Below are 15,565 nucleotides of genomic sequence, written 5' to 3'. Positions count from 1 at the left end.
TGCTTCATGGAAATCTTTGAGTGACGACATCTTCCGCTAAACTTCCTCCCTCCCCTTTCACTTTCTTTCCACGGGTCTCTCGAGGCTTAAAGCATAGATGAGTTCACTATTTCATCCTTGGAAACCGGTTCCGGGATTTCTAACCGTTTTCTTGTTGTCCTTTCGTGTCGAGGTTGTTTTATGACCTGTTGCGTCTCACGTTTTCGCTTTTCTTCCGGTTTGCAGTGTCGGCGATAAGCTTTGTGTGTAACAGAGCCTGAGCTTCATATGTGTTTGCTAGTGTGTCGTGAAGTGATTTTTTATGATACTTTATGAATTTAAATCTAAAATTCCTCCTGAGGGTGTGAAAGTAAACTTCAGGCCTCATGTACTTCACACTACTGAGAAACTGAAAATGTTTTTGTTGTATTTCGCACACATGGTTAGTTAGATTATTTTAACCCGGATAAAATTAAAATGTAAAAAAAAAAACACATTTATTTTCTATTTTATTTTTATTTTATATCTTGCGTAACTATTTTAAAGGCTTTGTTTCATGCAGACTGCAGTGAAATGGTAAAACTTGCCACATGTCAATAAGTGAAGCACACATAGAGCTAAAATGGTAAAAAAAAAAAATGATGTGAATGTTAATGAGACATAAAACAGGTTTCATATTAATAAAAACATCTTGATTATCAGAGTGTGTGAGTCTCATTCTTGGAAATTACCCTGAAGTTGTTTATGTTTGAAATCAGTTGTGGGGATTTCCTTGTGTTTTTGAAATGTTGCTAACCCACTGAACAAAATTAAAGACGAAACAAAAGAAAGACACATTTCCAGATTAGAAAAGATAACACACACACACACACACACACACACACACACACACACACACATATATATATATATATATTTACAGACAGGCTGAACCGGGAAAACCCAGCCATGTGTGAAAGCTGTCTGCCTTTGTTTGCTCATATTTATGCAAATTTGATCAGGATATATTAGGTGCAGACACGCAGGGAAATTTTTAATATAGACGCTGTTAAAGATGCATTGTTTGGGTTAACTAAAACAGGAAGTGGGATTTTCCTGTTGGTGACGTTGGGTCAGCTCAGGATTGATGGATGGGTGAATGAATCCCCCATAAGTCTTTGAAAATTGAAACATTTACAAAGTGTGAGTCATATCTTTATCCAACTATCTAAGACTGTGGGTAAACTGTCGGTTTGGGGTTTTATTCACCTCACAGTCAGATCAGATCAGCAGCTGCATAAACAAGATAAAGCAGGTAAAGTCCTGCTCAGCAGGACCACAAGCAGCTGATAATACACAACAAGCTTCTCTTAACACAGCCACACACAATGATATAGGTCTCCGTGTAAAAGACCCCCAAAGCATCCTTCTTGGAGTTTTAGCATTTCTTTTTTGGGTTAGGGCTCATGTGGGACACAGACTAGAGATTATTTTTCCTTTATCAGTTATCAGATATTAGATTAGCTGACTGCACAGTCCTAAAATCTGTCAGTTTTAAAATACAACTGGACTTCTAGTTGTTCTGTGCTGACATCATCAGAAGAAGGCAATTTGGGGAAATTAATGGCAACCCGAGCTGCGTGTGTGATCAGCCTCGTCTCAAGGCAAACTGTGAAATAGTCTTCTTCAGTGATGCACATTGTTGCTGTTTTGTGACAGATAATGCACTATAGGAGGTACAGTTTGTGTCTGCAGCACATACGTTGTTAGCGCCTTTAGAAAAGACATGAAAATGTGACAACCAAGAACAGCAACGCAAGAAAAAATACCTCGAAAACAAAAATATGACTGGAATGTTTCAAGTTGCCAAAATGGGTAAGGAGCAGGATGTATCTATACTATATATGTATATGTAGCTCGTATACTATACAAGACAAACATTTAGAAGCTGAATCGCCATCAGCTGGTGAAAAATAACTCTAAGGTAAAGTAATGTTGAGCCGACATCAAGACGTGACCTCAGAGTCGACTCGAGGCGGTTACTGAACGCTGTCTGGAAGTCCGTGTTAGACGTTCCGACAGGCGATGATCTGATCAGGCCTCTGATCTACGTGGAAAACATCTGTCCAGCTACGCTTCAGTTTTTCTTTGGTCACGCCCAGCTTTTTGAGGAAGATGATGTCAGGCTTTCAACCAGTGTTTTCAAGCACTAACTGAACACAGATGTGGCACCAACAGGGCAGGAAACGAAACAAAAGTAGGAATTATAATTAACTGAAGCGTGAGTGGAAATAGAGATAAAAAACTGAAACAGGAAATGACTTCACAAATCCGGGCTTTTGGCTCATACAGGCTAAACCAAACCGGACAGATCTTATTCACTAAAGCTAACCGAGTTCTGTCGACCTAAATGTAAAAGAAAAGGCGAGACCTTTAGTTGGCTCATGTAGAAGATGCACAATGAACGCAGTCTAGTTCGGTAACTCGGCTGAACCACAGAGGAATACAACAATAAATGGTAAATGGCCTGTATTTATATAGCGCTTTACTAGTCCCTAAGGACCCCAAAGCGCTTTACACATCCAGTCATCCACCCATTCACACACACATTCACATAAGGGCTGAACGAACAAACACAAAGGATGAGAAAAAGGAAACAAGACCTCGACATCAAAAGAGACTAACCGTAAAAAAAATTAGAACAAAAGATTATCAGATAGAGGATTAACAAGAAGTCGCAGACAAACCACAAGCAAGACAGAGGAGCGCAGCCTGACACTGACACTACAATATAAAGGAATCCAAACAGGAAGCAAAACTCAGGACTTCGATTCAGTTTTATTTATATAGTGCCAAATCACAACAACAGTCATCTCAGAGCAATTTATACTGTAAAACTCCCTTTTAACAGAAAGAAGCCTCCAGCAGAACCAGGCTCAGGGAGGGGCGGCCATCCACCCCGAGCAGTTGGGGTGAAGGGAGGAAGACGGGTGTATAAACACATAGTGAGTGAAAAAGGTGAGCGAAGAAGAAACACCAGGGCATCATGGGAATCCCCCAGCAGCCTACACTTAATGCTTTAGCAAAAAGGAAAGTTTGAAGCCTAATCTTGAAAGTAGAGATAGTGTCTGTCTCCTGAATCCAAACTGGAAGCTGGTTCCACAGAAGAGGGGCCTGAAAACTGAAGGCTCTGCCTCCCATTCTACTTTTAAATACTCTAGGAACAACAAGTAGGCCTGCAGTGTGAGCGCTCAAGATCAAGAAATAAAACACCACCTCACAAGGATAAGGAAACCTAATATGAATAATAATGAATTCCAAAGAGGAATTCAAAACTCAAAACAAAATCCTGCCTTTATCACCTGAACCTAACCAGTTGTAACCAAGGTATGGATTGTTTTTTCATACATGATTTGCAAAACTGAAAATCCAAATGACAAAAGTGGAAAAACCGAATTCTTCAGTGATGTCCAGCACGTGAAAGAGGAAACTGTTCAAAGGACTGAAGGCAAGTCCGAGTGAACCTGCCCTCACACGCCCGCACATCTGACATTTAGAAAGCTTCCATGATATCAGAGAGATGAGAAGTGAAAGACAAAGCCAGCTGTAATTATCCCATGATAAGGGGAAGCCCCAAAGGTCACATGCTGAAAACCACTAAGTCACAAGCAAGTTCTACAGGCCTGGTATTAAAAAAAGGAAGTGAAACACATTGATTCAGCAGGGGGGTGGACTTATATGCCCACGAAGAGAACGTGCGACAAAGAAGTGAGACTTAGTTAATCATAAGGGGTTCCTCATAATAAGGACCAAAGACTTTATCAGGTTAATGATCAAACGTTAACCTTTAAAAACTTCAGTCACAAAAAATAACAACAATTTCACTGCAGCCCCATAAAGTCACAACTTCTCTTTGATTCAACCTATAAAATTGTCACATTAAGATCATTAAAACATCAGATTCTCATTATTATCCTTTTAAATGCTAAACTTAGCATGCTAACATGCTAATAGGCTAATGTGAAACAGGAAATATGTTTAAATTCTGTTTAAACATTCCTTCCAGTAGCACCATTAGTGTTTTATCATTATACATTGCATTAATGGCTGATATTATATCTTTAACATCTCCCGTCACTAAGATAACCAGATATCAAAAGTATTTCATTTTTATTAAAGGACATGTTTAAAATTAGCCTTAGCTAACGCTAACCACTAGCACAAAAAGGCTTATTGGACTTTAGCTTTTACGTCTATTTTTAGCTTCCATTTTATTTTATGGATTTTGTTTATAGTGTGAGTTAATGATATAATTTATATAATTACAATTATATATGTTTTGGCTTTGGAGGCCAGTTTACTGCCTGAATTTCACTGAGATTAATATTTATAGTGAAAATTACCAGAAACACAATTATCTCTTTAAAAAGTGATTTAAAAATATTTTGGAGCACTCTGGTGCTGACTTGTGCATTACTGGTGTGATCTTAGAAGGTGATGGAGAACTTTACACCGCTGGGCAGAAATCAATATTCAATAATCAGCAGACTTTTTAGTAACATACTAAAACTAAATATATATACACAGTATAAATGACGTCTGTCTGCTTGACAGACTGGAAGAAAAATGTTTAAAAGACACTAAAAGCTGATGATACGGCTCATCTTGTCTCTCTCAGTTTAAGTCAACAGCTTTAAAACATCAGTGAAAAAAGCAGGTTGGGTAAATTCTCTGAATAAAGACTTCTCATAAAAGTCAACTGCGGATAAAATCTGCACAAAGGCGAAGGGAAGAGTCTGAGAGGTGGCTCAGATTTTAAAGGAACTTCTGTCATAAGTTCTTTACATAATTTATGGGCCATAAAATGTATATTCAGACTTGGAAAACTCAAGAATCTGTGCTTTCACTTCTTGTGAAAACCACAAATGATGTGCAGCTGTTCAGCAGCTGTGCACTCTGGAGTCTTCAGTGGAGATTTTTCAGTATTGTGTAATGAGAAAGTTAAAGGCCGCAGGGCGGATGTTTTACTGAGGCTCTGGCGCCACCTGCTGGTCACAATTGAATACAACAGTTCATGAGTTGCATGAAAAAACATTTCACGTTCAGGACTGAGGTGGTTCCTCAGATGGAACATATCCGAGCCTTCTCAGGTAGTTCCTGGAGGCTGGAGGGGAGATGGAGCCATGATCTGCTCGACCATCGGGCCTATCCCAGCTGTCATAGGACGAGAAGTGGGGTGCACCCTGGACAGGTCGACAGGTTGGATCAGAGGTAACACAACGAGGCAGACCAACTTTCACACCTCGATCCATTTAAAATGACCAATTAACCTAACATGGATGTGTTTGGAGCCAAACTCCACACAGAAAGAGCGCACACTGGATTTACAACCAAAAATAAAAGAAAGAAAGAAGAAAAGCAACGAATAAAAGAAACACCATCAACAGTTAAGGTGGTGTTTTTAGCTGCTAACAGCTTGTGCTTTTACGTGATGTCATAGGCAGCATCATGCTGTCAAAGCCTCTTTATTTCTTTGGCCCAGAAATAAAGTACATAAATATTTCATGTAGCGGGAGGACGCACACTCATCTCTGCTCACATCACAATGAATTCGAAGTTAAAACCAAACCGAAGTACCAATAAAATCTCTGATGGCCGCCAACTGTTGCATGATGTAACTTCCACAGCTGGTGAAAGTGTACTGATGTCCTCAGTGTACCTGGAGCAATGTGCTCAGGATGAGGCACCAACTTAGTTTCACATTAACATGATTTAAAAAAAGAAGTTCAAAGCACCAGTCAGCTCTCAGTGTCAGGTGTGGAGGGGAGAAGACAGCTTCATGATTTCTGAAGCGTCATGCAGCCCTGCGGCATCTTCATCATCAAGTCTCTCAGCAGTCCTGGTCGTACACAAAATTCTGATGGACTCCTCTCTGATATGCTTCAGCTGTGGCTGCGGTTTAGCTTTCAGCTCATCATGCACCACAGACCCGAGTCTTCTACGACGTACCTGCCACGTGAAAGCAGCTGGAGAAAATCAGCTTCTTAGCACCTGAACAAAGGGTAAACCTGAAGTTTCTGCATACTGATAAGACTAAAAAGGAAAACCCTTCTTTATTTTCAGGAGGTCTGAGTGCATCATAAAAAAGACCACAGAATGACTCAAAGGTTTTCAAAGTTGAGTCACTCAGACGAATATTTGGCTTCATAAGTTTGAGGACAGGATCGAGTGAACCGGCCTCTCCTTGCAAACAGAGGTTTAACCCTCACAGGGCGCCGGGTTCAGTTCTGGGATCCTCTGCATTGTTGTGTACATGCATGGTTGTTTTATCAGTTTTATTTTTTCCTTTATTGCAGTTTTTCCTTTCAGTCTTTGAACTTTGAAAATGTTTTATTTGCATTTCTTATTCTTTTTTTGTGCCTAATTATATTTTATTAACATTTAGAATATTTGATATTTTTGCATTTGTGTTCATATTTCTGACATTATTGTATTTACAGTTAAGTTCTCCAATCCAAACAAGATCTCACTTAAAATGAGTTAAATGTTTACAGAGGGTTCAGTCTTCAGGGTTTGACTCTTTATTTTGCAGATCTGTGCCTGCAGATGGCGCTGCGCTCCTGCAGTCAGCCTCAGAGGGGCCTCCCACAGCTTGTTTCCATCTCCCTAGTTTTACAAAAGAACCTGTTTAGTTAAATAGAGAACAATTGAAGTCACTGGACCTTAGCTCTTAATTCTCTTACTGGAGCAGGCAGCGATGTTTGTTTGTAGCACAACAGAGTGTGAATCAGTCGTTGGGAGGTCGGACAGCGCTGGGGAAGCATGCTGTGCTGGAAACACTGAGACATGTTCAAACACTTTACTGGTTTTTTTCATCTAATTTGGGGCAGACCTGTGCGTCATCAGATATTGTTGCAGATTTATTAATGCTCTGCACGACTGCTTGAGCACACAAAGCGCTTTACACAGCTACTAACAGCCACACCCAGAGAAAGTGTCTTGCCCAAGGACACTCCAGCAGTTACACTGAAAATGTGTCTGAAGCATAGACTGTACATTAAAGATGGGCGTAGCTGCTGTGGCCCCACTCACTGTGGTTAGTGAAGCTTTGTTTTGAAGCCTAACAAGTTGTTTCTTGGAGCCAGAAGTGACCAAACTTATTAGTGCTACTTGCTTATGAGTGCTCAGAACAAACAATTAAAATCTCAGAATTTCGCTCATCAGCATTGACGCACACAGCAGCATATTATTGGTCAGATAATTGTGTTCCAACAGCACAAGCATGGTCAACACAAAGTAACCCCCCCCCCCACTCCCCGTTGTGAATCACTTCCTGCCACCATATTTGTTATTTGCGTTAATACTTGTGTGATATCTGCTTTTGAATAATTCTTTGCCCGAGGCAGTAATTAACTCCTAACTAACGGCTCAACAACTGATCTCGCCTTGTGCTCGACCCCCTGAGAGTCATTAAGTGTCTGTGTGTAATAACAGATCTGCGCCCTCAGAGGAAAACCGCTGCCGGTAACTGCCGCGTAACTCGAGCCCGAAGCTTGCCAGAACAGATCCATCATCATTTACGTCGTGCTGAGCGCTGTTTGTCTCCACAGCTCCTCGACCGCCAAAGGTCAGCGCACGAGAGAGTGTTTAGTGGCTCTGAGCTGCGAATGAAAGGCCGGCCTTGAAAAGCCGAGTGAGGGTCTGCGAGGAAATGAGCGTGAAATGAATGTCACATTGAAATCAAACGCAGGGAAGATGAATGAGAGGGGCGGGTGGAAATCACCTGGACTGAGCGATGGAAGGATGGATAGACGGATGGATGCAAGGAGGGAGGGAGCAGTAATTATTAGTGATTGAGCAGCCCCCCCCCGTGCGTTTCATTAGCAGCAGGCTGTTCACACACAATCTGGCCTCTGTTGAGCCACGCAGAGCCCCCGGTTTATTTGACCATCTGAAATCTTAACAGTTAATACCTGTATATTTCCAGCATAATATTGTCTCTGGCAGAGATCGCCAGAAAACATATCCCTGTGAAAATAAACGGCCACATTCGCATGCCAGGTAATACAAGGGCCATGTGCCGAAAACAGAGGGGGCAGCTGGAGAGGGGCCGAGGGGAGGAGGTCACACAGGTGAGTCGAAGGAAAAGAGCTATGGAGAGAAACTTCAAAATCAGCTTCATATTATAATATTTCTGCAGAAAATGGAGTTATTGATGACAGTCTGACGTTAATCGCTGATCTCCAAAGCAATCGTGGATGCGAGCTTTACTCATTTTCTTTATTAATGTTGAGGAAAACACCAAAATCAGCTCACGAGACAGAGCAGTGACCTCTGACCTTCTTTCAAACGATTCTCCACGTTTCTCATTTAACACTAAACCTGTTCAAACATACAGACACAGTTAACTCTTCTCTTTTTTCTAAATATACAAATCAAAGCATACTAACCCGTCACAGCTCCATTTAAAGCTGGATCCATATTCAGAGTGAAAACTTTGAGCAAACCAAAGAGCAAACTTTATTTAAAAAGCGGGAAAAAAAACTTCAAAAGAGGAACTACTGTACGATGGAGGAGAGGAGACAGAACTGGCTGATCAGCCTCCAGTGTATAAATAGTCCAGCCAACCTAACACACGGCATGAAGGAAAACTAACCTTCAAAGTAGGAAAGTAACAAGTTATTAATACAGATGTGAAGATAAACAGATGTGATTAACACAGAAACGAGACGAGGATGAGGAAGAGCACACAGGGAAACTGAAGCTTACAGAAACCAAAATTATCCACACTCCCTAGGAATCCTAAACTGAGGGTCCGCTCTCTCTTCTTTGCTAAACTGTCCAATAAAAGTGAAAAGTCCCCAAATCAAAGGTGGAAAAGAGCCAGGGATGAAGGAAAGGCTACCGAAGGCCCTGTTTTCTCGTGTCTCCCCTGAAATCACTCAGCCCACTCAGACTGAAATATCTGAGAAACTAACAGCTGGACTGTCGATCGTCTGGCTCGACCGGCCAGCGAGCAGAGAGACGTGAAGAGCAAATGGGTGTCATAAACTGTATTCAAGGTCTGTCAGGCAGGATGTTCAGGACAGGTGTTGTTTGCACATGTTTGGTTTCATAAATGTTCAGAGTGAAGACGCAGCATGAGTGTGAAAGGCAAGCTCCAAATCACAATATTAAAAAGAGAAGAAGAAACCATAAGTGCTCACCCTATTAGAGCACTTCGCTCTCACACTGCAGGCCTACTTGTTGTTCCTAGAGTATTTAAAAGTAGAATGGGAGGCAGAGCCTTCAGTTTTCAGGCCCCTCTTCTGTGGAACCAGCTTCCAGTTTGGATTCAGGAGACAGACACTATCTCTACTTTCAGGATTAGGCTTCAAACTTTCCTTTTTGCTAAAGCATATAGTTAGGGCTGGACCAGGTGACCCTGAATCCTCCCTTAGTGATGCTGCAATAGGTGTAGGCCGCCGGGTGATTCCCATGATGCACTGGGTGTTTCTTCTTCACGCACTGTGTTAACAGACCTCTCTGCACTGAATGACACCTGTTATTAACCTCTGTCTCTCTTCCACAGCATGTCTTTATCCTGTCTTCCTTCTCTCACCCCAACCAATCACAGCAGATGGCCCCGCCCCTCTCTGAGCCTGGTTCTGCTGGAGGTTTCTTCCTGTTAAAAGGGAGTTTTTCCTTCCCACTGTCGCCAAAGTGCTTGCTCATAGGGGGTCATATGATTGTTGGTTTTTTTTCTGTATGTATTATTGTAGGGTCTACCTTTGGTGCTGTATAAATAAATAAAGTAAATAATAAAAATAACATCTACAAAACAAACATGAAACATTTAATAACTCATTGACATAACATAAATGTTTTATGTTTCTACAGGCAGCAGAGAGGAGCAGAGAGGGTCACACACGGAGTTTGGGCTGGAAGTCTAACCTTGTGTCTCTGATGGATTCTGGGTCTCCACCACTAAAAAAAATTATCCTTCTTTTGTTTTATTTTAGTGGACGTTACCTGCTGGTTCACAGAAATTATCATTAACTATTAGAGATGGACCGATCCGATAGGGCATTAACAGGGAAAAGGGGGCACAAAGACATACTTTTCTTTCTTATTCTCATTTAAAATGTCTCGCTTTTAATAAAAAAAATATCCGAATCTTACACCCAAAGTTTTAATCTGATGTAAAATGAATAGAAGTCCATTACTGTATATAGTAACTATTAAGTCTAATATACCCTAGTAAGCTATAGTACTTTTTCCTTTGGGAAGGTACCATCTGTGCAGTCTGCAGTTCTGTTGAAGAAAGATGTTGAATCTATTTAATTACTCTTGAAAAATAATTGATTTCTGTGCATTTCTTTTCATACTGCATCAAATTAAAGTTGATTATTTTGATTAAGCATCATGAGGTGGGGGGTGGTTCCCTATTTTTATTTTTTTATTTTTTTTTGCTGGGAGTTTGCAACCCTATTGGTTAGGTTGCTTACTCTTTAAAATACCAGAATAGGGAGGATGGTGCAGGTTTAAGTTTATAAGATTGATCAGTTTTGCTGAACTATGAAATATTTTGGGTGCAGTGTATTTTTTGCATACAGGTTTAACAAAATAGCTTTAGTGTTTTTTTTGTTTTTTTTTAAAACTTGAGTATGAACTTATACAAAAAGCAGCAAGATATTAAAAAAAAACAGTTTTATTGATTAAAAAACACTATATCGGATTCATATTGGTATTGGCAATATCCAAATTTATGATATCGGTATCGGACATAAAAAAGTGGTATCGTGCCATCTCTATTAACTATCATTAACACAACAGATGACTTACACACAGTGCATCGTATCTGACACATACACAGTTTTTGACCTCTGCATCATCAGTTTGATTTTTAAACCCGCTTATTTGTTTTTGCTCGAGTCAGAAACAAACTGTGACAATAAATTGCTCAAAAAAGCCAAATGTAGCCAAAACAATAAAACATGAAAGATTTTATGTGCAAAATGATGTTTAACGTCTTTTTAAAATTGTCAGAACACTCAATAAAAAATCTGACAGTCATTTCATGACTCAGACTTTACAGGGTTAAAACCCAAACTGTGCGAACCTGAGCCTGAGTGTTGGATTCTGCAGAAAAGTAAAAAGTATAAACAGTCTTTGATTTGTTTCTGTTAAAATGATTTTTGTCCTGATTATGGCGCTCTGGGCAGAGATGCTGCTTTTGCTTCCTCTGTTTCCTGCTGAAACCTGTGCTGTCTCCACCCCCGTGGTGCTGCCCCGCCCATAAATCACGAGGAAAACTCAAGTACGAATTCAAGTCAAGTTTGTAAACAATCTGGCCCAAAATTCTCTGCTGCATCAGGATGTTACGGCTCTCTCCTCTCTGGCAGGTTCCCGGTGACTCCCAGAGACGAGACTTACCTGAGCTGATCTTACCTGTTTCTTAGCCTGAGAATTCAAATGTGCATTGGTCTTGAGTTCTGCTGTTCAGTCAGTTCATTCCTGTAATTATGACTCTTGGAAGAAATATGTTTAGTCCTCGTGGGGTTAGAAGACAGTCACCGTCTGTGGAAACACAGAAACACCTGTGCACTGTGATGCAGCATCATCATGTTACCGTGCTGCGTTTAAAGGAAAAGGGGACTGCGATCGCCACCGTCGTCATCAGAGACGTGTTTACATACAGTTTATCGGGATGTAGCGTGGGATCTCTTTTTCCCGGAGCAGGCAGGTTTCAGTGAAGAGCAGAGGTGTGAGGAAACATTTCCTGATTGAAGGTGAATGACGGCGCTGTAGAAAAGCACCTGTGGCTCAGGTGGAAAAGCAAAAAGGCCTCTGCCTCAGAGAAGGAGCTCTTTCTGTGAGGATCGACCCTCTCACCACACAGAATCTTAAAGGTTTATTACTGCTTTTAACGAATACCAGGACGGTCTCTGAAAACAAACTGCAGCAGATGAGGGAGGAGAATTATTAACAATACAGTGGACCTTTGGACACTACTGTGATACCACTCTGACCTTTCTTAGACTGAGTCACAGAGACGCCTCTCTGGTCCCTTTTGTTTCTCTTTGTGTTCTTTGGGTCTATTTTTGCTTTGCTCCACTGTTTAAGTGGACTCAGATGCAAACAGGAAGACACGGAGTGAAACTGGAGGATCAACAGAGGTGGCTTCTGACAGGAGAGGGCCAGAAACAGCTTTAGGGGACAGATGGAGTGAGCATCAACATCTGGCAGCGACTGGATGAACGAGCTGATGTGTCCATAGTGAGGTCAGGTGTTTTAGCCCAGAGAAACTGGATGCAGTGACTGAAGCATCACCCATTGGTTCTGTTATCATCTAATGCGAGCTAGACTTAGGCTGTATGTATGCAGGTACCTGTGTCTGTGCATCACACACAAGGATAGACCCTAATCTCAGTAACATGAGATGAACACAGGTGAGATGGACACAGGTGAGATGGACACAGGTGAGATGGACACAGGTGAGATGAACACAGGTGAGATGGACACATGGACACAGGTGAGATGGACACATGGACACAGGTGAGATGGACACATGGACACAGGTGAGATGAACACAAATGAGATGGACACAGGTGAGATGAACACAGGTGAGATGGACACAGGTGAGATGGACACATGGACACAGGTGAGATGGACACAGGTGAGATGAACACAGGTGAGATGAACACAGGTGAGATGGACACAGGTGAGATGAACACAGGTGAGATGGACACATGGACACAGGTGAGATGGACACATGGACACAGGTGAGATGAACACAAATGAGATGGACACAGGTGAGATGAACACAGGTGAGATGGACACAGGTGAGATGGACACATGGACACAGGTGAGATGGACACAGGTGAGATGGACACATGGACACAGGTGAGATGAACACAAATGAGATGGACACAGGTGAGATGAACACAGGTGAGATGGACACAGGTGAGATGGACACATGGACACAGGTGAGATGGACACAGGTGAGATGAACACAGGTGAGATGAACACAGGTGAGATGGACACAGGTGAGATGAACACAGGTGAGATGGACACATGGACACAGGTGAGATGGACACATGGACACAGGTGAGATGAACACAAATGAGATGGACACAGGTGAGATGAACACAGGTGAGATGGACACAGGTGAGATGGACACATGGACACAGGTGAGATGGACACAGGTGAGATGAACACAGGTGAGATGGACACAGGTGAGATGGACACATGGACACAGGTAAGATGAACACAAATGAGATGGACACAGGTGAGATGAACACATGGACACAGGTGAGATGGACACAGGTGAGATGAACACAAATGAGATGGACACAGGTGAGATGGACACGGGTGAGATGGACACGGGTGAGATGAACACATGGACACAGGTGAGATGGACACGGGTGAGATGGACACAGGTGAGATGGACACGGGTGTGATGAACACAGGTGAGATGAACACAGGTGAGATGGACACAGGTGAGATGGACACAGGTGAGAGCTGAAACCTTGCTGTGTGCTTTGGGCAAAGAAAACTCAGTGAAGCTGCTTTTTTGTAATTTCACTCAGCAGCTTTCACCAGCAGAGGGCAGCATTTTACCTGTGGGTATGTTGACGTGTTTTTAGGTGTGCATTGCTAGTTTTAATCTTTTTTTTTTCTTTTTTTTTAGCCCCACCCCATTTTATCAAGTGGCTCTTTTTGTCACGTGTTCCATTACTAATCGTTTGGGGGACTGCACCTAAAAATTAATGGGATGTTTTTAACCCTTTGACTTAAAGATGAAAGTCTGCACTTCAGTCTGATTGATTTAATGTTCACTGTGTTTGTGCAAAGAGGAAAAACTACAAAAAGTGTGTCACTGTCCATATTCTGACAGTATGGATCTACCTGCATCTGCCAGCACAGGTGTTTCTCTGCACTGAGACATTTCAGATACATAACACAAACATTTTAAGGTAAGATGTCTAAAGTCTTTCCAAAAAACATTAATCAGATTGAGCTGTGTATTACAGATGTTAGTGGATCATCCACCAATAAATTAGCTCATAATCATATATTAACTGATGCCAAATACACACGATATTAACCAATACGTGATTATAAATTATTTGATGCAAACAGAAAAGCTTCAGACGTTTACTACGTGACTTTTTGCAACGTGAGTTAAATTTAACATAACGTCCACTGTGGTGAACATGGCACAACAATAAGGGAACAGCCATATTTGTGGCGTTTGGTTAAAAATAAAGAGTCAAAGACTCATTAATAATATTTTGCATGATGTCACAGCTCAGCTGATGGCAGCAGCAGAGCGATGGCGAGGACTTGAAATGAGACTCATAACAGAAAATCTTAAATTTGGCAGCATAAATAAGGATAAATGGGGAGTTACACTAAACACAATGTTATCATGTATGTTATCAAACTAATCCTGTATTACAGAATTAGTGCATTTTATTAATACAAATCCATAGTAACTGATGTCACACTGTAACATCAGCAGCTGATTAAATTCCATAATTTATTTTGGGTAAAAAAAACAACCCATTAATCATCTCCTGGTGCATTACCTGCACAGGTGTGTAATATAATAATAAACATACACAGTAATCCAACTTGAAACCTGTTCATGTTCTAATTCAACATGCAGGAAATTACTGAATCTGTACAGCGGACCATTCATTTGTTCGAATATTTCATGTTTAAACTACGAAGGTCTTAAATAATCAGGCCCCATCTTATCTTAATGACCTTGTAGTACCATATCACCCTATTAGAGCACTTCGCTCTCGCTCTGCAGGCCTACTTGTTGTTCCTAGAGTATTTAAAAGCAGAATGGGAGGCAGAGCCTTCAGTTTTCAGGCCCCTCTTCTGTGGAACCAGCTTCCAGTTTGGATTCAGGAGACAGAAACTATCTCTACTTTCAAGATTAGGCTTCAAACTTTCCTTTTTGCTAAAGCATATAGTTAGGGCTGGACCAGGTGACCCTGAATCCTCCCTTAGTTATGCTGCTCTGAGTCATTCTGCCATTCAGGTGACATCACTGACACTCACCTGTGCGTCTCCTTCAGGCCTCTGAAAGTCTTAAAACAAAGATGACTTTCAGTGTGAGTTATGGTGGGATTACTGAAATCACAATTAAGACAAAGTTGTAGGTAAGTGTCACCGTTAATAATGATCTTTGAATATTTCACTTACACATACACAAAGATTTAACTGCACATACTTTACTATGATATAAACACTAATATTGATCAGTGCATTTATTGGCAGCCAACTATCAAGAAACTGGCTTCTGTCTCTCTGTGTCCACACATTTCAATCGACCACTTGCTCTTGACCGTGTGACCAGCCCACGTTCTGACCACCGCTGACGTGTCTTCTACCGTTCGAAAGCTCCGGCACTTGATTCCGTTGGAGGTTTCTTCCACCCCGCCATCGCCAAATCATGCTCACAGGTCATAAATCGTGTTATTGTTGGAGTTGTTTTTCCATTCTTGTTGGTGTAGGTTCTTCACCTTTCAGTCTAAAGCACGTTGAAAGTCAGTGCTGCTGGAAAAAGTCTGCGTTACAGCTTCTTCTTTTTTTTTTTGACAGATAAAAC

The sequence above is a fragment of the Perissodus microlepis genome, chromosome 5 (genome assembly GCF_051167445.1).
Source record: "Perissodus microlepis isolate ML-2025 ecotype Zambia chromosome 5, ASM5116744v1, whole genome shotgun sequence".
Lineage (NCBI taxonomy): Eukaryota > Metazoa > Chordata > Actinopteri > Cichliformes > Cichlidae > Perissodus > Perissodus microlepis.
The sequence above is the reverse complement of the archived record's forward strand: the minus strand, read 5'-3'. Positions refer to the sequence as shown.